The 25,464-nt window shown below is 41.7% G+C and overlaps 1 long non-coding RNA gene across 2 annotated transcripts in view; it reads right to left on the bottom strand.

Annotated features, from left to right (window-relative positions):
* LOC149122850 (uncharacterized) overlaps positions 1-25,464 on the bottom strand; it is a 140,070-nt gene that overhangs the window by 25,471 nt on the left and 89,135 nt on the right. The window contains exon 3 of one of the 2 annotated variants that reach the window (XR_016219914.1): positions 23,414-23,774. The exons of the other annotated variant lie outside the window; for it this stretch is intronic. This is a non-coding gene — a long non-coding RNA (uncharacterized LOC149122850). Of the gene's footprint in view, positions 1-23,413; positions 23,775-25,464 lie in introns of those variants that run through there. 2 annotated transcript variants of the gene reach the window in all.

Below are 25,464 nucleotides of genomic sequence, written 5' to 3'. Positions count from 1 at the left end.
AGAACCCGGGGTGCCGGTGCCACAGGCAGAGGATTAGCCAAGTGAACCATGGCGCCGGCCAATATTCTCACTTTAAAAGACAGCAAGTCAAAGGATATGATAGCATGTCCGTGGATACAATTTAAATGTGTAGGTAATCACAAAATCACACATTAAATGAAATAAAATTAGTGGTCAAGATGTAGGAGTAGAAATACAGGAGAAATTTGGAGTCTAAGTAAACAAAATTATTTTTGATTAGAACAGGGGTATATGAGCATCAGTGAACACAGATTTTTTATAATTTGAAGATAATCACAAAAGCTGATTATTATAGAAATATTTTAGAGTAATTACTTCTAAAAATATGTTCTTTAATTAAGAGGGTGAGAGAAAATATTGTTTTTTCAGACCTTTCACACAATTTCATTTTTGAACTATATACTATAAATTCTTTTTTAAAAAATAAATGTAAGCTGAACTGCAGGGTTTATAGGTATGATTAAAAATCCAATTTGAACATGACCAAGTTCACTGGCTTTATTCCCCATCTCCCACTCTTCCAACGCATAACAGCACTCATGTATAGACCATTCAAGCAAAGAATGATATAAATTGGAATACTGAGCCAAAAAATCACATGCAAACTTCTTCAGTTTCTTAATTTTACTTTTTCTTGTGCCAACTTCACAGCTGTCAACGAGTTGACTATTCCAACACCTGCGTTCATATGATCAGTTTCTTTCACTTTTTAATGACTCCAAGGAAAGTAGTAGAGTTTTTAATCAGGATTCATTTCAATATTTTGGCCATCTTGTTAAGAAAAAAAGAAACCTACAGAATCAGTTCCTTTTCTATCTCAGTTTCCTTGACCTTAAGCCATTTTGTCTCCTGAATAATGTAGTAATGCTTGCTTTTTGTGGAAATCCAAGTCCACTACTGGAATGAAGTTCAAATGCCTTATTGATAGTGTCTCACATCACATGTTATTAAGAAGGAAAAAGTATTAAATATACAATAGACTTCGTATTGAAATGGATAGTTTATATCTTTATTATCTGCTTTAGTAAAAAATCCTAGAGCATTTAGATTTGTCTTGAAAGTTTTCTTTTTATGCCTTTTTGCCAAGTTAAATTTATATTTCTGGAAAGTTTTAATTCTAAAGCATCATTCATTTTCAAACGTATTTTTGACACATGTTCCCCTTTGGAAAAATTTAAAGAAAGGAAAAAATTAGCACATACTGCATTGGATATTTCGTTACTTATTATAACTGATCATTTTCAAAATTTTAACACTTTTATCCAATAGCAAAGCCTGGTTTTATCTGGTATATAATTTTTAGTTGCTTTATCACTTTTAAAAATTAGTAGTATATGGATCATGCTAAGAACCCTCATTTGCTTTCCTGTAAATTATTTAATTTTAAAATGTCCTAATCTTGTAGATTATAGGAGTTTAATTTTTAAGAAGATTGTAATGTATCACAATTTTGTTTCTTCAGCAAATGACTTATTAATGGGAAATATATAGATTGTGAACCTGCAGTTGTTTCCCTGCCTCAAGTTTTATAATCATCATTTTTATTCCTTAAGGTTTTTTTTTTTTAATAAAACCAAGAGATTATCCACTTTTTTATTGGAAACATTGTATTTCATTTTATAAGCCCTTGGTGGGAAGGGAATCTTCTATAGCAATTTTCAAAAAAAAATTACCTGACATTATATGGAAATAAAGACGACCTGATGTAAATACGTGGGGAAGCATGAGAGGCAGGCTCAGTGGTTCAGTGTATGTTTCCTGTTGGGCTGGCAGTCAATGCCTGCCCTCTCTTTTCTGGACCATAGTAAAAATCTTCCCAACAGCTTTCCTGCTGCCAGTTTTGTTCCACACATGACCCATCCACCTCACATGCTATTGCCAGGTCAACTCTCTGCTGCACTAAGACAGTTCTATCTCTGCTGAGTACTTCACTCCCAATGTCAATGGGATCAACTTCGATTTCCAAAGATAGGATAGGATTAAGTGTTATAGGGACCATATAAATAAGAAAAAAGGTCTTGCACTAACAATAGAATTAAAAAGGAGAGAATGTTCTAACATGGGAAGCAGTCCACACAGTAGACTCATAGAATGACAATTGCTCTAAATAGCACTCTGACCTCAGTATCAGCCTTTAGGGCATTCTGGTCTGGCTGTAAAGCCCATGAGAGCATTTCAGGCATGGAAAGCCAAGACACTGTAGCAAATTGTGGCAAATTTTTATATTTTGTATGTGTGTGTATGCAAATCGTTGAAATCTTTACTTAGTATAGAGCTGGTATTCTGTGTACAAAGTTAATTGAAAATGAATCATAATGGATAATGGGATTGGGAATGGCAAAGGGAGGAGGAGGTGGGGTAGGAGTGGGGGTGGGGGGGCAGGTGTGGGGTGAAGAATCTCTATATTCCTAAAGTTGTACTTTTGAAAGTTGTACTCATTATGGCTCCAAGAGCTTTTAGAAGACACAGAGGTTTGTTCATCTGGGGGCCACCAAGTAAATAGACTGGATCAGGAACCGCTCAGAGGAAAGTTTGATTGACATGTCAGAGCTGAAGGAGCCAGGGCAGGGGGCAGCTCCCTAAAGAAACTGACTCCCTGAGAAGCAGTCCACCAGGGCTTCATAGCCAGAGTCAGGGGAGGGCCCAGGCTGCTGTATTTCTCATAACACAGGTCTGATGGTGATGAATCCTCAGATTTTGCTCGTGTGGGAAAGTCCATTTCTCCATCATATCCAAGGACAGCTGTGCTGGACACAGTGTGTTGGCTTGGTAATTTTTTTCCTTTGGTACTTTAAAAGTCTCATCCCACTCCCTCCAGGCCTAGACCACTTCTGCTGAGAACTCAGATAAATTGCAACCCTTCCATGTGGCTCCTGCCTCTTTTCTCTTGCAGGTTTGAGAATTCTCTCTTTGCCTGTCGCCTTAGAGAGGCTGAGTGTAATCTGCCTTGGGGTAGACTTGCTTCTCCTGACTCTGGCGACTCTGGTGTGGGACATTTTCTGTCATTTCTCTGAATAGGCGTTCTTCCCCTGTGGCATTCGCAACTCAAATATTTGCTCTTTTCATGCGTCCCATATTTCCCATTAGCTTTCTTCATTCTTTTACTTTCTTTTTTTCTACACCAACTGTGTTTTTTCAAATAACCGGCCTTCCAGTTCCCTGATTCTTTCTTCTGCTTGGTCTGTCCTGCTACTGAAACCTCTTCTGTGTTTTTAATTTCACGTAGTATATATTTCAGTCGAAGGGTGTCTGATTTTATTTACTTCCACCTCTACCAAATTGCTCCATGCTCTCATGAGTTCTGTTGACTTTCTTTAAAACAGCTATTCTGAAATCTTCATCAGGACATTTGGAAATTTTAATTCATAGATGGTTAGTGTCTGGCACCTTATTTTGCTCCTTAGGTGAAGTCATGGTTCCTGGAAGTCCTTGAGGCTTATGGGAGAATGAGGTCATCTGCATATTGAAGAATTAATTACAGTAATCTGTCTTCACTGTGGCTCTCCCACCAGAACTTCTAAGCTGTGTTTACTTTCTCTGTGGATACTTCTGCTATTTCAGCACCAGATAACTCCCTAAGCCACACTTCTGTTTCAGGTCCACCATTGATGTTTTCACTGCTCCACTCTCATGGTACTCCCCAGATTCAAATTCAGCCCTAATCTGTAGTTGATCGTTGCGCAGTATGAACCGGGGACGTGTCTTAAAGGGGGTAGTCTGTCTGTACAGGGCTCTACCTTGGCCTGTTCTTGGCATCTTCTGCTGCTTTTTCCAGGCCATTATCAGGGAGCTGGGTCAGAAGTGGAACAACCAAGACAGGAACCAGCACCCGTATGGGATACCAGCATAGCAGGTGGCAGCTCTACCCGCTGTGCCACAACCCCGGCCCCGCAATGCTGGATTGCATCAGCCTGGCACTGAGTCCCAAAACAGTCCTGAGCTTCCTTTGGTGTCTGCCCTAGGCTGTAGCAGGGGGACATAGGCAGCCCCTCAGTTACTCCTGCAGAAGCCCTTCATGGGTCAGACCTGGGTGTCACAGTGGTCACCAGCCCTGTGAAATCTTGGGGGTGCACATCGGACCCATAAGAGGTTTGTGGTGACACATTCCAAAACAAGTCTGGCTCACCAGGGTGCAGGTCTCTGCCTGATACTGGGGCAAAGCCAGAGACGACCTTCACAGGTTCTTCCCTAAGGAGCGAACCTGATAGGATCTGCCCAAACTGGGCTTTACCAGCCCTGCACTGAGTCCCAAGATTTAGTCCCGTGGCCCCTTGTTGTCTCCCCTAGGTTGGAGGAGAGTGAAGAAGGCAGACCTGTGGCTCGCAGACTGGCCCCAGGTTGGTCAACCCTAGGTCCTTCCGCCACAGGGTTGTCTAAGCCCTACTAAGCCCTCCGGAGGCTGGCAGTGACACGGGCCAAAATGAGTGAGACCCAGCAGAGGGCAGGCCTCTGCCTGGCGCCGAGCAGGTCTATTGGCTCAGTCTGTGAGCACCAGCCGGGGGAGAGGCCTGGGGCTTGGCCAGGCGCTGTGTCTCAGCACGGAGGCCCAGTTCCGAGGTGTGCTGCTAAGCTCCCTCTCCCTGCACAGCTGGAGTTTCCCTTTCTGCCAGCTGTTGGGGAGGTGTGCCTCTGAAAGGTCCAAATATTAACTCCCTGGGGGAGGGCCTGGGGCCAGGAGGGGACATCCAGCCTGAACGAAGTTTTTCACAATGGACCTGACAACGGGTGTCAGTGCACTTCCTCTCCCTGCAAGTGGCCTTTTTAACGATGTAACAAGAGGAGGCACCGTGGTCTCCGGCTGGCATCAGGAGCCGCTGTGAGGGTGCCTTGGTCTGTGCACAGCTGTTTGCACAGACGTCTCTGCAGAGTGGTGGTCACCTCTGCTTCCTACTCAGCCACCATGTTGGTTCTGGGCCAGGTTTTCCCTACTTCTTTTTTTTTTTTTTTGACAGGCAGAGTGGACAGTGAGAGAGAGTGACAGAGAGAAAGGTCTTCCTTTGCTGTTGGTTCACCCTCCAATGGCCGCCACGGCCGGTGCACCGCGGCCAGCGCACGGTGCTGATCTGAAGCCAGGAGCCAGGTGCTTTTCCTGGTCTCCCATGGGGTGCAGGGCCCAAGCACTCGGGCCATCCTCCACTGCACTCCTTGGCCACAGCAGAGAGCTGGTCTGGATGAGGGGCAACCGGGACAGAATCCAGCGCCCCAACTGGGACTAGAACCCGGTGTGCCGGTGCCGCAGGCGGAGGATTAGCCTAGTGAGCCACGGCGCCGGCTCCCTACTTCTAATAGCCAGGTCCAGGGGAGATCTGGGGCAGTGTAGGCTAAAGCTCCACCCGGGGCACCAGCATCCCATACAGGCTCCAGTTCACGTTCTGGTGCTCCTTTTCTGATCCAACTCTCTGCTATGGCCTGGGAAAGCAGTAGAAGATGGCCCAAGTGCTTGGGCCCCTGCACGCACATGGGAGACCCAGAAGAAGCTCCTGGCTCCTGGCTACCTACTGGACTAGCTCCAGCATTTGTGGCCATTCGGGGAGTGAACCAGCAGATAGAAGACCTTTCTCTCTGTCTCTCCCTCTCTCTATCTATAACTCTACCTCTCAAATATTAAATAAAAAATCTAAAAAGAAACAAACAAAAAAAAATGCTAGGTCTCCCTCTTTTTGGACTGAATTCATGAGACTAAAGACTTTGTTGCCACCATATCGGTGAGTCACACAGACAAAAAAAAATCCTTCATACATACAGCTTTTGAGTGTGTGAATGAATGAATAAACATATAGATAATACATGGGTGCTGCAAAATTGGTATCATTGAAAAAAGTCAAAACTATTTCATTGACAATACAATTAAGCAACTAGCACTTTGAAAAATTAGTCTATTTTGTTTGAATTAAACCACCTTGTTTCAAAATGATTTTTTTGTGTTTTGCTGTGTCTATACTTAAAATTAAAAACGCATGCTTTTTTGGAAAAACAAGCTGATTGACTAAATAACTCAGTGGAAAATCTTATGCATGCACAAATCACTTGCTCATATGATTTTATAATGGTTTTATGCCAAATTCTTGGGTTTTTTTACATTCTAAATACAGTGAAATATGCATTTTATTCAACAATGTTTAATTCTCCATTAAAATATTTTAATATTTCCATTTTACCTAAGCCTCTGCACTTTTTCCTTTCCCCACAGTAAAAACCATTCCATTAACCCTCGATTTTAATAATTTTTAATGGTAACACTGGGAAGTATAATAGGAACTTTGGAAACACGATTTTCTAGCCATTGTGGTTCCATGACATTCAAGAAGGAATAACCTGTTCCAAACAATCCTGTGTTTAGTATCATGTGAAAGCAACTTTCCTGGACCCCAGTGAGTAAGGATTCAGTTCGGTGTCACTTACACTCCACCCATATGAGATTTTGAACTGAACTCAGATCCTCCCATAGCAAAATTTGCTTCTTCTGCTGTTTTAAAAATTCGCAAGGAGAAGCCGTCTTCTTAGGGAGAAGTGAAAGGAGTCTGTGCCAACTCACGTGGCTGCTAACATTGCCCGAGGGAGAACCTTGCAGATCACATGAACTTTAGTTCAACCTGGAGTTCTAGCGGGGGGCAGGGGTCCCCTATAAGCCTGGGAAGCAAGAGCACATGGCCTGTTCCCAGCCCCCCACAAGGGCTCCCGGAGAATGGCAGGGAGGAAGCACCATCTTTTTTTTTTTTTTTTTTTTTTTTTTTTTTTGATAGGTAGAGTTATAGAGAGTGAGAGAGAGACAGAGAGAAAGGTCTTCCTTCCGTTGGTTCACTCCCCAAATAGCCACAATGGCCAGAGCTACGCAGACCTGAAGCCAGGGGCCAGGTGCCTCCTCCCGGTCTCCCATGCGGGTGCAGGAGCCTAAGCACTTGGGCCATGCTCCACTGCCCTCCCAGGCCACAGCAGAGAGCTGGACTGGAAGAGGAGCAACCAGGACTAGAACCCGGCGCCCATATGGGATGCCAGCGCTGCAGGCGGAGGATTAGCCCAGTGAGCCACGGCGCCGGACCCTGGAAGCACCATCTTGAAAGGCATGTACAGGCTGCCATGGCTTGCACACACGTGTCTAGAGGAGTTCACCTGAGGGATAAATCGATGGGCTCCACTGACTCTGAGTCTGGCCTGGAGGGTAGGCAGGGGACAGGGCACCCACCTAAGCCTGTGAGGTACTCCCCTCCCCTCTATTTCACTGGCATCTGTACCCAAACTGCCAAGGTGGAGCTCCAACAGGCAGCCGGCTCTGGGAACACCTCAGCCCTCTCTGCGGGTAGAGCAGTCCCGCGGGGCTGATACTGGATCCCCTCTCCCTGTGACTGTGGGAACCCCGTGTGCTACGACTGAAAACAACACCTGCTGCTGCAAGAAACACACTTCACCAACAACACTTCAGCCTACACACAGACTGGAAGTGAGAGGATGGAAAAGATATCCCAAGCTAATGGAAACCAAAACAGACCTGGTGTAGCCATCATGATATCAGACAAAACAGAATTTAACCAGAAACCATTAAAGGAGACAAAGCAGGGCAATATGGAATGACTCAGGGAGCAATTCAACAGGAATATGTGACTGGAGTGAATGTATACAAACCCAATGCCAAGGTGCCTGGCTGTTTAAAACCCATGTTGAAAGATCTAAAGGCAGTCTTAGGCTCCAGTACAATAGTAATAGGGGATTTGACATCCCACCATCATCAGTGGACATATCAACTGGATAAAAAAAAATCAACAAAAAACAGAGCTAATCTACACTATGAACTAAATTCATCTAATTGATAGATACAGAACATTTCATCCCAGATTCAGAACACACATTATTTTCATTAGTGCATGGAACTTTCACTAGGATAGACCATATGCTAGGCCATAATGCAAGTCTCAGCAAATTCAAAAAGTTAAAAATCATACCATGTATCTTTTTTGACCAAAATGGAATGAAACTAGAAATTAACAACTCAAGAAACTCCAGAAAATATGCAAACACATGGAGACTGAATAACATGTTCCTGAAAGAATAGTGGGTCATAGAAGAAATCAAGAGAAATCAAAAACATCCTGGAAACAAAATATGATGACAACACAACATATCAAAACCAATGGACGACAACAAAAGGAGTGCTAAGAGGGAAGTTCATGACATTAAATTGGAAAGCATCCACTATATGAACATTATGCATTTCAAGGAACTAGAAAAACATGAACAAGCCAAACCCAAAATTAGTAGGATGAAAGAAATAAAATTAGAGAAAAAAAATTAAAAAAAGTGAGACAAAAAAAAAGATTGAAAAAATTAGTGAGACAGAGTTGTCTTAAAAAAAATAATAAACAAAATCGATACCATTGGCAAAACTATCCAAGGTGGGGGGGCAATCCAAATTAATACAATAAGAGATGAAAAAAGAAATGTTACAACAGGTACCACAGAAATGAGAGGAGTCATCCTGATTTACTAAAAATAGCTATATGCCATCAAACTGGAAAAATCTAGAAGAAATGGATGGATTCCTGGATACACACAATCAACCAAAATTGAGTCATGAAAACCTAGAAACCTAAACAGACCAATACCCAAGACAAAGATTGAATATTGATCCTCCTAACAAAGAAAAGTCCTGTTCTGGATGGCTTCACTGCTCAATTCTACCAAACCTTTAAAGAAGAACTAATTTTTCTCAAACTATTCAAAACAATTGAAGGAGAAGGAATCCTCCCAACTCCTTCAATGAGACAGACAAAACCAAAACTCAAAAACCAGAAAAAGACACAACAAAGAAAGAGAACTAAAGACCCATATCACTGATGAACATCCATGCAAAAATCCTCAACAAGATACTAGCTAATCAAATCCAACAATATATCAGAAAGATCATTCACTCGGAACAAGAGGGATTTATCCCTGGTATGAAGGAATGGTTCAATATTCACAAATCAATAAATGTGATATACATTCCTTAAATTGAAGAATTAAAAACCATAAGATTTTCTCAATAGATGCAGAGAAAGCATTTGATAAAAATACAACATCACTTCATGATAAAAATCTTAAGCAAATTGGATATGAAAGGAACATTCCCCGACAAAATCAAGGCAATTTATGACAAGCCTACAGCCAATGCCATATTGAATTGGGAAAATTTGGAAGCATTACCAATGAGACACAGAACCAGACAGGGATGCCCACTCTCACCATAGCTATTCAATATAGTCCTGGAAGTTTTAGCCAGAGACATTAGGTAAGAAAAAGAAATCAAAGGGATACAAATTGGAATGAAGGAAGTCGAATCATTCCTGTTTGCAGATGATATGATCTTATACGTAGGGAAACCAACCAAGAGACTATTGGAACTCATAAGAGAGTTTTGTAAAATTTCAGGATATGAAATCAACACACACAGAATCAATGCCATGGCTGAGAAAGAACTTGTAAGATCAGTACCATTCACAATAGCTACAAAGAAAATTAAATATTTTGGAATAAATTGAATCAAGGAGGTACAGTTTGTACAACAAAAATTACAAAACATTAAATAAATAATAAAATATACAAAAGAAGAAGAATCTTCCACGTTTGTGGATTGGAAAAATTAATATCATCAAAATGTCCTTACTACCCAAAGCAGCTTATAGATTCAATGAGATCCCAATTACAATACTGATGATATCCTTCTCAGATCTAGAAAAAAAAAAAAAAAACCATGCTAAAATTCAAATGGAAACACAAGAGACTCCAAATAGCTAAAGCAATCGTAAGCAACAAAAAGCCAGAAGCATCATAACACCAGACTTCAAGACATACTGCAGGGAAGTTATAATCAAAACAGTCTGGTACTGGCACAAAAATAGACATGCAGTCCAATGGAACAGAATACAAATCTCAAAAAGCAATCCATGCATCTCCAACCAACTAATCTTTGACAAAGGAGCTAAAATAAACATCAAGAAAGGAAAGGACAGTCTCTAACAAATTGTGCTGTGAAAATTGGATATCCGTGTGTAGAACTATGAAATAAGACTTCTACTTTACACCATATTCAAAAAATCAATTCAAAATCTTTGACCTATACCATCAAATTACCAGTGGAAAACATTGAGGAAACTCCTAGACACTGGAATAGGCAAAGACTTCTTGGAGCAGACCCCTGAAGCATAGGCAATAAAAGCAAAAATAGACAATTGGGATTACATCAAACTAAGGAGGTTCTGCACAGCAAAGGAAACACTTGACAGAGTGGAAGAGGCAACTGACAGAATGGGAGAACATACTTACAGTCTGTGAAACTGATAAAGTATTACTATCCAGAGTCTATAAAGAGTTCACGAAATTCAACAACAACAAAATAAATAATCCAGTTAAGAAATGAGCAAAGGACACAAACAGGCATTTTTCAATGAATGAAATTCTAATAGCCAACAGACACATGAAAAAATGCCTAAGTCATCAGGTAAATGTAAAACAAAAACAAAAACAAACAAAAAAAAAACCACCATGTACATTCACCTCACCCTGGTTGGAATGGCTATCATCCAAACATTAAAAAATAATAAATGCTGGTGAGGATGTGGGGGAAAGCTACCCTAATTCACTGTTGGTTTGAATGTAATTTTTAGTACATTATGGAAGACAGTATGGAGATACCTTAGAAATTTGAAAATTGGTCTACCATATGATCCAGCCATCCCACCCCTGGGAATCTACCCAAACAAAATGAAATCAGCATATGAAAGTTATCAGTACCTCATGTTTACTGAAGCTCAATTCACAACAGCTAAGATACGCAATCAATTCAGATGTCTATCAACTGATGACTGGATTAAAAAAATATGTTATAAACACAATGAAACACTACTCAGCCATAAAAAAAGAATGAAGTCCTTCTTGTTCGCAATAAAATGGATGCAACTGGAAACCATTATGCTTAGTGAAATAAGGCAGTCCCCAAAATACAAATATGTTTTCCTGATCTATGTTAACAGTGGAAGTGAACGTGAATCCAGGAAATTCTCGTTCTCACGAAAAGCAAAAACTGTCTGAAGAACTCTTAGTTAAGATGCCTCAATGCAGCAGTGTATCCAATGTGAATATTCCCATCTTCCTGCTCAATCATGCTCTGTTTATGTGTCTTCCCTCTTTCATTCCCCTTTTCAACTTCCCAAGTTCCTTCAGTTTTATTATTTGGTTTGCTTTTTAAAAAATAAAATTGTTATCACCACACTCCTGTTTAAATGTAGTGACTTTCCAAAGCTCCCGTGATGGTGTCCAAGTCCCTCTATGATATGCAAAATTTCTGACACTATGGCCCCGATTTTTATTCCAAGTTCTCCTCTCACATGTTCTCTTCAACCTAAACCCTTTCATCTCCCAAGCCCAGCCCTAACTCAGCTCCTGCCCATGCTGAAGGTGAGCAACCATGTCTTCCCACGCATGGGCCACACCCCCTGACCCTTCCAGGTCAGTAAGCACAGCCCCCCTACCCAGTGTCTTCTGAGCGTCCCAGGAGCAAGACTAAGAGGCCTGCCTTCCCCTTCCCCACTGCGCTCTGTCAGCAACTTATTCCTAGAACTGTCACTACATCCCATGCAATGTACTGGCCTGGATGCCATCGGAGTGCTATAGTATCGTGTATTTCCTTCTGCTGCAAATCTACGGAGTTTACCTCATTCGTTTTACACCTAACACAGTCGTTTCTTGTCTCACAGTAAGCAACAAACCCTTGGTGATTCTCATCATACAAGAAAGCAAGAAGAAAAGGACCCAGGCTTCAGAATTACATAGGAATAAATCCTATCTCTTGCCACTTTGCATAAATGACTTCCACCCTCTCTTTTATTGATAACCTTGGCCTTGAATGCATGCGCGGGTAATACGTGTCTTACATCTTGGAGTGAGTTATAGCAAATTCACCTTCTACCTGTTTGTTTGTGCTCCATTGAATCATCACAATTGAGGACACTGGTATGGAGAAGGAAAAGATGTTCTCCTATACGACAAATAAATAGGAGATAATGGGGTTTGTTAACTGCAATTAGTTAAAAACCAAAGTAGATATTACTGCTTGCAATACTAATGAGACTAACAATTTCTGTTCCTAGTACTCACTTATACATTAAACACATTATTACTACTTTATTTTCCTATCTTATCCCTTTAAGAGAATTGTGCTACTTCAAAATAATCCATCAGTACCATTTTGTATTAAAAGACCATAAAATTACTTTTAATGAAAACAAATTTTCTATTGTAGCGGCAATTGCAAAATAGTTTTTCACTCACAACAGGGTGTGTAGCACAAGTCTTTCATATAGCCTGTGTCACTAAGAAGATAAAAATACAGATTACAAAATCACTAGAAAACAGGCAGCCAAACAAAAGTGCTTATCTTCTTCTCTTTGTCCAACGTGGCTGGTATCTGTGTTGCAGAAGCTCTATAACAAGTTGCAAATGATGTGTGAAATGAGTCAGCACAGAAGTGGAGACTATAAAGTCACTAGGCAAATGCCGTGCTGTTGTGTTAATTGCTATAGGATGCAGCCCCTATATGGCAAAAGATGGACAAATTTCAACGACTTAGACTCCACTGCCACGCTGAACACTCTTAGCTTAGCTTTTTTGCTTTCTGCCTTTCTGATAGAATGATAGGGGTAAACTTGAGAGAAAGTTGATTCCTTCCTGCACACACACACACACACACACAGTTAATCGGTAACATTGTTTATTATATGCCTTATTGCCTGTTTAGCATAGGCTTTGCTTGAAGTAACTCGGTGTGTCATCCAACTGTCCTTCTGAGATAGAGATTATTACTATCCCCAACTTGAAAGATGAGAAGATTAAGGCTCAGTAAAGCTGAATGCTGGGACCAGCATAAGCTGGTGAGTGGGGCACGCCTTTGGGGCTCCAGTGATGCGGCTGCTGCATAGGATGCATGCGTCACCTATCAGAGTGCTTCAGTCCTGGCCCCCTTCCTGATTCCAGCTCCCCGCTAAGGCACAGCCCAGGAGGCAGCAGGTGATCACTCAAGTAGCTGGGTCCCTGTCACCCATGTGGGAGACCTGGGTGAGTTCCAGACCCTGCCTTTGGCCTGGCCCAGCCCCTGCTGTTGTGAGCATTTGGGGAGTGAACCAGCAGCTGGAAAGTCTCAGTCTCTCTCTCGCTTTCTCTCTCGCTTTCTCTCTCTTTTTCTCTCTCTTTCTCTCTCTCTCTCTCTCTCTCTCTCTCGCTTTCTCTCTCTCTCTTTCTCTCTTTCTCTCTCTCTCTTGCTTTCTCTCTCTCTCTTTCTCTCCCTTCCTCTCTCTCTCTCTCTCTCTCTCTCTCTCTCTCTCCACTCACCTTTCTAATAGATACAAACAAAAAATCTAGTAAGTTGAAAAGTCAGAGTTCATACCTGGAGACTAACCCCTTTCCATTGCGTGGGTGGGTGGGTGCAGTGGGTACAGACAAATCACCGGCTGTTAGTAGCCGCAAACCAGAAGCACAACACCGTGATGGAACTCTGCTTGACCCACATAGATACAGCACAGGGGAACTGGAGCGCACAGCACTGCTTGTATGTAGTCCTAGGCCCCTCAGAAGCTGCAGTACTCCCTCCAAATGCAGCTTGCACGCCCTACGTTACTGTGGAAGTTTTTCTTCCTGTGTCTGTATTTTAAGTTAGATTATCCTGAATGATGCTCAGATTTGCTGACACTCATACCTAACCTAAGAGACAGAAAGAGCTTCTTTTGCCTTGTGTGCCCCTCCCTCTGCCCCCTTTCGCAGCCCTGTGGTCACAGGACCAGGGCTCAGTGCACTTCCTTGCTGGCTTCCTGAACAGTGCCCATCCTCATGGCCTCATTCGGACCATTTCCTGTCCCTGCCTCCCCCCCGTACACTCTCCTGCTAAGCATTTGAGAGCTAATACATGCTTGGTGATCTCACATATTTTATTGAGTAAAACCAAATCTTTGGAAACTCATTTCTTGACCAAATCCCATAGTAAATGGGTGGGAGAGCCAAGCTGGAATTAGGGCCAAGATAAACCCAGAGCCCATTTGCTGCCCATAATCTCAATGGAAATCACCCCCTGGGGGGGACAGTTTATTTAAACGACAGGAATATTTATAGATCACATTTAGTTTTCCCATTAAAAATGAAAAAGACCCTTTGTCCAATGGGGAACAAGTGACCATTCTTTCCAATTAGATTTATCCTTTTTATGGCATAGGATAATATGCATTATACAATTGTCATTGCTTTTTAGCCACATACATGTCCGTAGCTGGGAAAATTCTGTATTTACCAACCCAAAGTCAGTTTCCTGAACTTTTATTTCCCATCTTGTACAGTGAGTTTATAAAGAAGCCTCTTATTTTTGGGAAAAGAAAGGAATTCAAGACAGAATCCTTCCTCCGACGCTAGAGAAAACAAATGTAGGCAAAGTGCTAGAAAGTGCTTCCTGAAGCGGGGGTCTCCGGGCAGTGATGGGTGGAAGCCACGTCTGCCGCACACCTGCTGTGGCTCGGGCACCCCACTTCATGGGGACACAAAACTCTAGACACGCAGTGCTTGTCTGTCTCCTACCACAGTGTTTCCCTTGCTCCTGTAAATAGAATCACCTTTCTTGTGATGCTAAACAAGGAAAAAAAACAGACAGCCTGCAGCAGTCTTGGGACATATTATCCCACATATGTCACCAGGTACCCAAACAGCAAATTCCTGAGCTGTGTTGGCTCTGGGCAGAGGGGCCTGCCTCCCACATGCCTCACGGAGAAGCTTCACTTCTCTTCTCTAGGAAGGAAAACTTTCCTTAACTCATGAACTTGAATTTGAGACTTGGGCAGCTCAGCCTGGAGAAAGAGATCACACCAATACCATAGTTGTCTCTACTATGCTAATTAGATGACTGGACTCATACTAAGCTGTTAATGATCAACAACGACTTAACATCTGATGTGGAGCCAACGCTGTGGTACAGTGAGTTAAGCTACCATTTGCTATGCCAGCATCTCATACCAGAGTGCCGGTTCAAGCCCTGGCTACTCCACTTCCTATCTACCTTCTTGCTAATATACCTGTGAAGGCAGTGGATGATGGCATAACTAGTTAGGCCTCTCCGACCTATGGCCCAGATGGACCTCCTGGCTTCTGGCTTCAGTCTGACCCCACCTTGGCTATTATGGCCATTTGGGGAGTGAATCAGCAGATGAATAAGAGCGAATCACACACTCTCTCTCTCCCCCCCCCATCTCACTCTCTTTCTGCCTTTCAAATAAATAAACAGATCTTTTTCTAAAAAAAAAAGCATTGATATTTTTCATATAATGTTTACATGTATATAGAAACTTTTCAGCCTGAGCTCAAAAGAAGGGACAATGTAGAGTCTGTACAGAAGACTTGGCTTAAAGTCACTTTATCTTTTTCAACTTTACTTACATCTAATGAGAGTAAAATTTGGGATATTATGGTGTCAAGAGCAGCATAAACACACTTTTAAAAAATAGTAATCAACCCTTTTTAAACACCCATATGTTCAATCCTCTGTATACAGCTGACCCAGATATTCAAATGTGTGGACTAAAGGTGGCAGTGGGACTGATGTAATTGTAGCAACAGTAAGTGTTCAGCTTTATAACCTTTATAACATGATGCCGAGGGGATCCAAGATGGTGAACAGGGTACAGCTACGCTAACTTCAGCTGCCCTGGCTTATGAAAAGAACAAGGGAGGAACAATTTCCAGAGGTCTGACTGGTGGAAATTCTCAGTGAAGAATCGGCGAAGCACTTCTGTGGGATAAGGGAAGACACGGACAGTGCTGCAGCTGGCTGCGCGGTGCATCAGTTGCCATCTTACCAAGTCAAGGCAGGAAAAAATCGCTGCGCGGCCCACTGCTCGCAGCTTTAGCAGAGAGGGAATCCTAGTCGCCCACTGAGTTTCACTTGAGCCTGGGAGCCGACTGGTGTCAGCAACTGCCAGGCTTGGAGAAGGGAGGCGGCACTGCCTCCCTCCTCTCCCCAACCAACACAGCCAAAAGTCATGCAGCAGGCCTTTGTCCCGCTCCTAGCACAGTCAGAACCCGAGTTGGGGCTACTTGTGGGGCCAAGCATGGGTTCTCTAAATCCTGCCTTTTAGGGAGAAGAGTCTATTGCAGTCCTCCTCCCTGGATTCACGCTCACCAGAGTAGAATCTGTAAACCTTGTAGGCACCATGGAGGATTGGAACAGGGTTCAGGTCACACCTCCCAGACCCAAGACTGCAGCTGTTGGTGGTATAAGTTGCAGCACCAACTGGACTCTCCTGGCAGGACCTGAGGAACAGCTCATTAGCATCACACATTCCTAGAGTCACAGAAACTGGTGCCACAAGCCCCAGCATCACTCAGGCTTGGCAGTAGGACAAGGGGACAGCCACCTCCGTCTTCCTCGGCACCAAGAGCAAGGCTCTGGCTTTCACAGTCCCCATGGAGGCTGACACCAACCTCTCTGTGCAGCAAAGGTACACAGGCAAGGAAACCGTTATTCATCTCAAAGCCATACTACTATCCCTACAACTTCAGCAGAGTAGACCACTGTGTCACTTACACACACCACTGACCCTGACTTCGACAAAAGAAATCACTCAGAAACTACACTCCTGGGGCTCACTTAGAACCAAAACCAAAGCAACCAGCCGAGCGACACCCTGCATTCCAGCTAAACCATAATGCTTTCCAGTAAAACCTACTCCATAAGTAGAAAGGTATGATTGCACCATACACGCAGACATCAACGTAGGGACACGGGAGACATGAAGGAGCAACGTAGCATGGCGCCTGCAGAAGAACACAATAATCCTCCAGAATTATATCCTGAACTGAAGAAAATCTATGAAATGCCAGCTATAGAATTCAAAATAATGCTTATAAGGAAACTCAATGACATACAAGAGAATCCAGATAGATTAAAGAAACGAGGAAATCAACAAGTGACATGAATGAAAATAGTACTAAGGAGATAGAAATCATAGAAATTTTGGAGATGAAATCTTCAATCAATAGGAAATATAGATTGAGAGGTCCATCAGCATCATACCGAGCTGGAGGAAACAATTTCTGACCTTAAGGACAAGCAAATAACCCAATCAGACAAAAATGAAGAGAAAAGAATTTAAAAAGAATGAAGAAAGTCTATGTGAAATATCTGGTACCATTAAATGACCGAATATTTGCATCATAGATATTCCTGAAGAAGAAAAGGAAAAGGTGTTGAGAACCTGTGAAATGAATAATAGATGAGAATTTTCCAGGTCTTTAAAGAGACATGGAGATCCAGATTCAAGAAGCTCAAGGGACCCCAACCAGACTCAACCAAAAAAGTTCTTCTCCAAGGAATCCTGTAGTCAAACTGTCAAAAATTAAGGACAGAAAAAAGTGTCAAGTTACATATAAAGGATTACCAATTAGATTAACATCAGACTTCTCAGCAGAACTCCTACAGTCCAAAAGACAGTGGGAGGATACATTAAAAGTGTTAAGAGAAAAAAGCTTCCAACCAAGAACATAATGTCCAGCAAAGATTTATTTTACAAATGGAATTTGAGAAAATTCACCACTATCAGAGCAGCCTGATAAGAAATTATGCAAGGGGTCCTGCTTTAGAAATAAAACATCATGAAAACACACGACACCACCAAATTCACTAACAGTGCCAGTATAAACAGTGCCCAATCAACAAAATGACAAGTGTTAGTTCTTATCTATCAACACTAACCCTGAATGTAAGCAGATTAAATTCTCCAGCTCTCCAGCCAAAATACCTACGCCAGCTGAATGGATTAAAAAACCAAGATCCCACTATATTTGCTGACATAAACTTGCCACACAAAGTTACACACAGACTGAAAATGGAGGGCTGCAAAAAGAAATGACAGGCAAATAGAAACCAAAAATGAGCAGGAGTAGCTATCCTGAAATCAGAAAAATACTTTAAATCACAAACTGTAAAAACAGTCAGTGAAGGACACGCTATTTTGATAAAGGGTGTAATTCAACAAGAAGATAATAATCATAAATATGTATGCATTTAACACAGGACCACCTAGAAATATACAAAAATACTATCAGGCCTAAAGAGAGAGAGGGACTCTAGTACAATAATAGTGGGTGACTTCAATATTCCACTTCATCAATGCTCAGAGCATCCAAACAGAAAATCAAAAGCAATACAATGGAGTTAAAACAAACTATTGAGCAAATGGACCTAACTGACATTTATAGGACATTTCACTGAACATTACAGAAGATGCATTCTTGTCATTAGCACATGGGACATTTTCTAGGATAGATCATATGTTATATAACAAGTAAAATCTCAGTAAATTTACAAAGATTGAAATCATACCATGTGTCTTCATAGAGCATAAATGAATAAGGCTAGAAATCAACAAGAAGAACAACAGAACACTCATAAATACTTGGAAATTAATGCTACTGAATTATCAATGGTTCACTGATATACATTGATAGAACATGAAAAGAAAATCAAAAACTTTCTTGAAATAAATGAAAATGAAAACACAACATGTGAAAATCTACGGGATTCAGCAAAAGCAGTATTAAGTGGCAAGTTTATAGCATTAAGTGCTTACATTAAAAAAGGCAAATGTCTTAAAGACCTAGTGATATATCTCAAAGACTTAGAAAAACAAGACCAAATGAAATCCAAAATCAGCAGGAGGCAAGAAATTAAAAGAAGCAGAACATAAAAAATAAAATTGAAACTAAAAAATTACAAAAGATCAACAAAACAAAAAGTTGCATTTTTTGAGAAGATAAACAAAATAAACGTCTAGCCAGATTAACAAAGAAAAAACTCAAATAAATAAAATTAGAGATGAAAAAAAAGGAGACATTACAACTGATACCACTGAAATACAAAAGATCCTAAGAAACTATTATGAAAAACTACATGCTAATATACTGGAAAACCTTAAAGAAATGGAAAAATTCCTGGATTTATATAACCTACCAAGATTAAGTCAAGACTATATAAACAATCTAAACAGAGCCATATAAAAAATTAAAAATAAATTAGATAAAAAAATAAACATACCCATAACAAGAGGGCATAACATACCATGCTCCCCAGAAAAAACCCTGGTTGAGGGCTTAGCACACTGAGACCCCCACCACCCACATACAACCTGACTGCTAACAGGCAACAGGGGCCCCAAGCACATTTCCACCACCCCCACTTCCTGTTGAGGGCCCTTGTAAGTGTCAGCTAGATAAACCGCTTCCAGATGTGACCCTGACCCGTAAGATCACCTGGAAGGCTATGTGGGCTACTTGACCTTCAAGTTGATTGGAGAAGTACAGGGGTACCAGTATCGACTTTATCCTGTAGAGTTAGGGTTGCTACCCTGAGCTAGCTATTCCCCTTTGCCTGCCCTATAAAAGCTTGTGCCTAACTGCTAATAAACAGACATGTTCACCCTTTGCAAATCAATAAACGTCATAAATCATATCAACAGAATGAAGAACAAAAATCACATGGTCATCTCAACAAAGGCAGAGCAAGTATTTGAGAAGATCCAGCATCCCTTACTGATTAAAAAAAAAAAAGCATCCACAAATTAGGTAAAGAAAGAATATACCTCAAAATTACCTATAGCAAACCTACAGCCAGTGTCATACTAAATGGTGAAAATCTGAGAGCGTTTCCCCTCTGATCTGGAACAAGACAAAGATGTGTACTTTCACCACTCTTATTCTATATATTACTGAAGTTTTAGCTAGAGCAATTAGGGAGAATAAAGTAATAAAGGGCATCGACTGGAAAATAAGGTGTCAAATTATCCATGTCTACAGATAACATGATGCTGTACATTGAAAAACCTAAACACTACACCAAAAAACTGTTAGAACAGATAAACCAATTCAATAAAGTTGCAGGTTACAAAGTCAACATTAAAAAAAAAAAAACAGTTTTCTTAGACCCTGATGATGAACTCATTAAAAGAAAAATCAAGAAAGAAATCCCATTCACAACAGTCACAAAAAATCAAACATTTAGGAATAAATTTAACCAAAGAAATGAAATATCTCTACAATGAAAATTATCAAACATTGATGAAAGAAATTCACAAAGATGCAAAAAAAAAAAAAAGGAAAGACATTCATTGCTCATGGTGTGTGGAGAATCGGTAACATTAAAATGTCTATACTATCTAAAACAATCTACAGATTCGATGCAATTCCTATTAAACTACCAATGACATTCTTTACAGAACTAGAAAAAAACAATCTTAAAATTCATAAGGGATCACAAAGACCTGGAATAACCAAGGCTCTCCTGAGCAAAAAGGAAAGAAAAAGAAAAACAAACTGAAGACATCAAAATGCCCAACTTCAAAGCATACTACAAAGCATAGTAATTAAAACAGCCTGGTACTGGCATAAAAACAGACACATTGATCAATGAAACAGAACAGAGAGCCCAGAAAGTAATGAACATACATATAGTCAACTGATTTTTTGACAAAAGTGCTCAGACTTCAACAAATGGTGCTTGCAAAACTGGATGTAAATATATACAGAAGAATGAAATTAGATCCACATCTCTTACCACATACAAAAATCACCTCAAAACGGATCAAAGGCCTAAATTTAAGACCTGTTGGATGAAAACGTGGGGAACTCTAAGACACTGGAGTAGGGGACGACTTCTTGGACAAGACCCCAAAGCACAGGCAAGAAAAGCAATGCTAAAAAAAATGGGATGATGTCAAACTCAGAAGTTTGTGCACAGCAAAAGAAATGGTCAGTAGAGTGAAGATACATCCAGCAGAATGGGAAAGAATATCTGTGAGCGACCTATCTGACAAGAGTAATATCCAGGATATATCAGCAACTGTAAAAACTCAACAACAACAAAACAGACAATCCAGTTGAAAAATGGACCAAGGACCTCAACAGACAGTTCTCAAAAGAAGAAATACAGCCGGGCCGTGGTTCACTAGGCTAATCCTCCGCCTTGCAGCGCCGGCACACTGGGTTCTAGTCCCGGTCTGGGCACCGGATTCTGTCCCGGTTGCCCCTCTTCCAGGCCAGCTCTCTGCTGTGGCCAGGGAGTGCAGTGGAGGATGGCCCAAGCCCTTGGGCCCTGCACCCCATGGGAGACCAGGAGAAGCACCTGGCTCCTGCCATCGGATCAGCGCGGTGCGCCGGCCGCAGCACGCCAGCCATGGCAGCCATTGGAGTGTGAACCACGGCAAAGGAAGACCTTTCTCTCTCTGTCTCTCTCTCTCACTGTCCACTCTGCCTGTCAAAAACCCTACATAAAAGATCTCCGCGAGTGAGATCCCAGTGAAAAGAACAGGTCATCAAAGAAGGAGGTACCTTTCTCTGAAGGGAGGAGAGAACTTCCACTTTGACTACAACCTTGTCTAAATATGATCAGAGTTGGTGAACTCAAAAGGCTTCCATAGCCTTGGCAACTCATGACAAGAGCCTAGGGTGATTACTGATGCCATAAACAAGAGTGTCAATTTGTTAAGTCGACAACAGGAGTCACTGTGCACTTACTCCTCATGTAGGATCTGTCCTTAATGTGCTGTACATTGAGATTAAATGCTATAACTAGTACTCAAACAGTATTTTTCACTTTGTGTTTCTATGTGGGTGCAAACTGTTGAAATCTTTACTTAATATATGCTAAACTGATCTTCTATATATAAAGAGAATTGAAAATGAATCTTGATGTGAATGGAAGGGGGGAGGGAGAGGGAAAGGGGAGGGTTGCGGGTGGGAGGGAAGTTATGGGGTGGGGGGAAGCCATTGTAATCCATAAGCTGTACTTTGGAAATTTATATTCATTAAATAAAAGTTTTTAAAAAATCTAAAAAAAAAGAAGAAGAAGAAATACAAATATAAATACAAGAAAAAACTGCTCAACATCACAAGTCATCAGGGAAATGCAAATCAAAACCACAATGAAATATCACCCTACGCCTGTCAGAATAGCTTACATCCAAAACACAGAGAGTAAAAACATATTAGCAAGGATGTAGACAAAGGAGACACTTATACACTGTTTGTGGGAATGTCAATTGTATAGCCACTATGGAAAACAGTGTGGAGATTTCCTAAAAAACTAGAACTAGACTTGCCATATGATCCAGCAATCTCAATACTGTGTATAAACCTGAAAGACTTGAACAGAGTGCATCAAAAAGATACCCGCACCACCACGTTTCTAGAGCACTGTTCACAATAGCCAAAATTTGCAATCAATCAAGATGTCCATCATCAGATGAATGGACAAAGAAAATGTGGTATCTACACACAATGAAATATTATTCAGCTATAAAAAAGAATGAAATTCTACCATTTGCATCAAAATTGATGTAACTGCAGGACATCACATTGAGTGAAATGAGCTGGTCGCAGAAAGACAAATACCACCACATATTCACTCTTATACAGGGGAGCTAAATTTTTTTTAAAAGAGGAAAATCTAAACAAACAAACAAACAAACAAAAAAAGAAATGTGGGTATCAGCATTGCTGCAAAGACAGTTTTGTAAGACCTTGTTTTATATCTTTGTAAACCAATGGTTAAGAAGGTTATACTACTAAAGTTTTAATGACCTGTGAGTACTTTAAAATTTACTGAATATGAGTGAAATGGTCATTTTCCCATTCAACTGTTGTTTATAGCCCTTGCCTATGTGGCTGCTAAACTGAGGTCTTTTGCTTTCTACTTGGTAAACTTATTTGGTGAAGCACTGGGCCTTTTTACTGTAAATTGAAAGAGGAGAGGGAAGGAGGGTGGGAAGGAGAGGAAGATCATTATATTCTTAAAATTATATCTATGAACTATATTGAGTCCTTTAAAACTAATCAAAATAAAAAATAAATTTAAAAATAACATGATGTATTTTTAATGTCAAGGGTCTTCTTTTTTGTGAACTTTTATTTATGCACTGCCCTGGTTCACTCCCTAAATGCTTGCAGCAGTCAGAGCTGGGCCAAGCCAAATCAGGAGCCCAGAACTCCACCCAGATCCTCCACGTGAGCAGCAGGGACGCCTGTGCTGAAGTCACTGTCTGCTGCCTTCCAGGGTGTTCATTAGCAGGACCTGGATCAGAAGCGGAAGAACCAGGACTCGAGCCGAGCGATCTGATACGGCATGCAGGCATCCCAAGTGATGACGTAAGCCCCTGTGCCAAACTGCCAGCCAAGGCTCTTCAACGATACAGTGTTTCACATAGCTTCATACACATTGTGTGTGTGTGTGTGTGTGTGTGTGTGTGTCATGGGCAGAGAAAGACCCTTGACATGATACTACCAGCCGATAATAGTTATATTACATTATCATTTTAATGTGCTTTTATTCACAATTCATTTAAAGTAATGCATTCAGGAGCGGGTATTTGGTACAGCAGTTAAAATGCCAATTGAGGCTGGCGCCATGGCTCAATAGGCTAATCCTCCGCCTGCAGCGCCAGCACCCCGGGTTCTAGTCCTGGTCGGGGCGCCAGATTCTGTCCCAGTTGCTCCTCTTCCAGGCCAGCTCTCTGCTGTGGCCCGGGAGTGTACTGGAGGATGGCCCAAGTGCTTGGGCCCTGCACCCCATGGGAGACGAGGAGAAGCACCTGGCTCCTGCCATCGGATCAGCGTGGTGAGCCGGCCGCGGCGGCCATTGGAGGGTGAACCAATGGAAAAGGAAGACCTTTCTCTCTGTCTGTCTCTCTCACTGTCCACTCTGCCTGTCAAAAAAAATATTTTAAATAAGATAATATATTCAAAAATATTTCAAACATGTCCCCGAATATAAGGATCAATAAGCAATGACATAAAAACACCTTTTTAATGTTCTTTTTCGTGACTTCAAATTTTACACAAGTGGTACATTATAAGGTGAGAAATAGGGATATTATGTTATAAATATCTTAAAATGTGACCTCAGCACTGATGTTCTTCTGTTTCAGTTGGAAAGAAATATGAAACAATGGGAAAATGAATTCAGCATTATAGAAGCACACAGAACATTAGAAAGATGTGCTAAGTATAGAGGTGCCCATCACTAGAAAACAGTGATCTCTCCCTCACTGGCACCAGTTAGTAAGTGAGGTATTTGTTAAAGATGTGTGAGAAATCACTACGCAGGATGAAGAGGAAGGACATCTCGGGCATTTAGAGCAAACCATGCTGCAAGCTTTGACTTGGGAAGCAGTATACACAAATTGAATACAACGGTAGAGTTCTGAATGATTGAACTGTCAAATACCTGAGGTGCTGTGGGAACAAATGAACTTGAACAGGTCAAGAAGGGTCTATTTCCTCTCCTTTGGTTATGATTATTGAAATAAGGTAGATTTTATTTCCAATGCTTTTAAGCACTGTTGTAAACGATCGATCATTCTGGTGACTTGTCAAAGCCAGAAATGAAACTGGAAATGGGACAGGAAGGGGGCTTCCACCATCTTAGGATACAGTTTCAAATTTTTGCTCTGCTGCAGAAAACAATGTATAGAAAAAGAAAAGCATTCTAAAGATGTTGAGGAAGTGAACTTGAAATTCTGCTTGCAAGTGTGTTTCTTAGAAGATAGAGAAGTTTGTGGAGTCATTTTCCAAAAGGAGAAAGCCCAGAGTTGAGAAGAAAGTGAACACTGGGTACAGCAGTGGTAACACAGTTAAGCTTGGATGTCTTGTACTTAAGACAGCTGTAGGGCACTTGGTGGACATTTAGGATACATGGGTGTGAGCTGGCGCCACAGCTCAATAGGCTAATCCTCTGCCTGCGGCACCGGCACCCTGAGTTCTAGTCCTGGTCAGGGCGCCGGATTCTGTCCCGGTTGCCCCTCTTCCAGGCCAGCTCTCTGCTGTGGCCAGGGAAGGCAGTGCAGGATGGCCCAAGTGCTTGGGCCCTGCACCCCATGGGAGACCAGGAGAAGCACCTGGCTCCTGGTGCCGGCCGCAGCGGCCATTGAGGGGTGAACCAACAGAAAAGGAAGACCTTTCTCTCTGTCTCTCTCTCACACTGTCCACTCTGGCTGTCAAAAAATTAAATAACTAAATTAATTAATTAAAAAAATTTTAAAAAGGATACATGGGTCTGGCATTTACGGGGCATGTCTTAAGTCTAGAACCTGAGGTCTGAAAATCATTAGCAACGTTTAAGATAGACCTTTGTAGGCCGGCACCGTGGCTCAACAGGCTAATCCTCCACCTAGCAGCGCCGGCACCGTGAGTTCTAGTCCCGGTTGGGGCGCCAGATTCTGTCCCAGTTGCCCCTCTTCCAGGCCAGCTCTCTGCTGTGGCCAGGGAGTGCAGTGGAGGATGGCCCAAGCCCTTGGGCCCTGCACCCCATGGGAGACCAGGAAAAGTACCTGGCTCCTGCCATCGGATCAGCGCAGTACGCCAGCAGCAGCGCGCCAGCCTTGGCAGCCATTGGAG

The sequence above is a fragment of the Oryctolagus cuniculus genome, chromosome 13 (genome assembly GCF_051225735.1).
Source record: "Oryctolagus cuniculus isolate XC-2025 breed Fujian yellow rabbit chromosome 13, ASM5122573v1, whole genome shotgun sequence".
Taxonomy (NCBI): domain Eukaryota; kingdom Metazoa; phylum Chordata; class Mammalia; order Lagomorpha; family Leporidae; genus Oryctolagus; species Oryctolagus cuniculus.
Note: the sequence above shows the minus strand (reverse complement) of the source record. Positions and strands in the feature narration are given on the sequence as shown.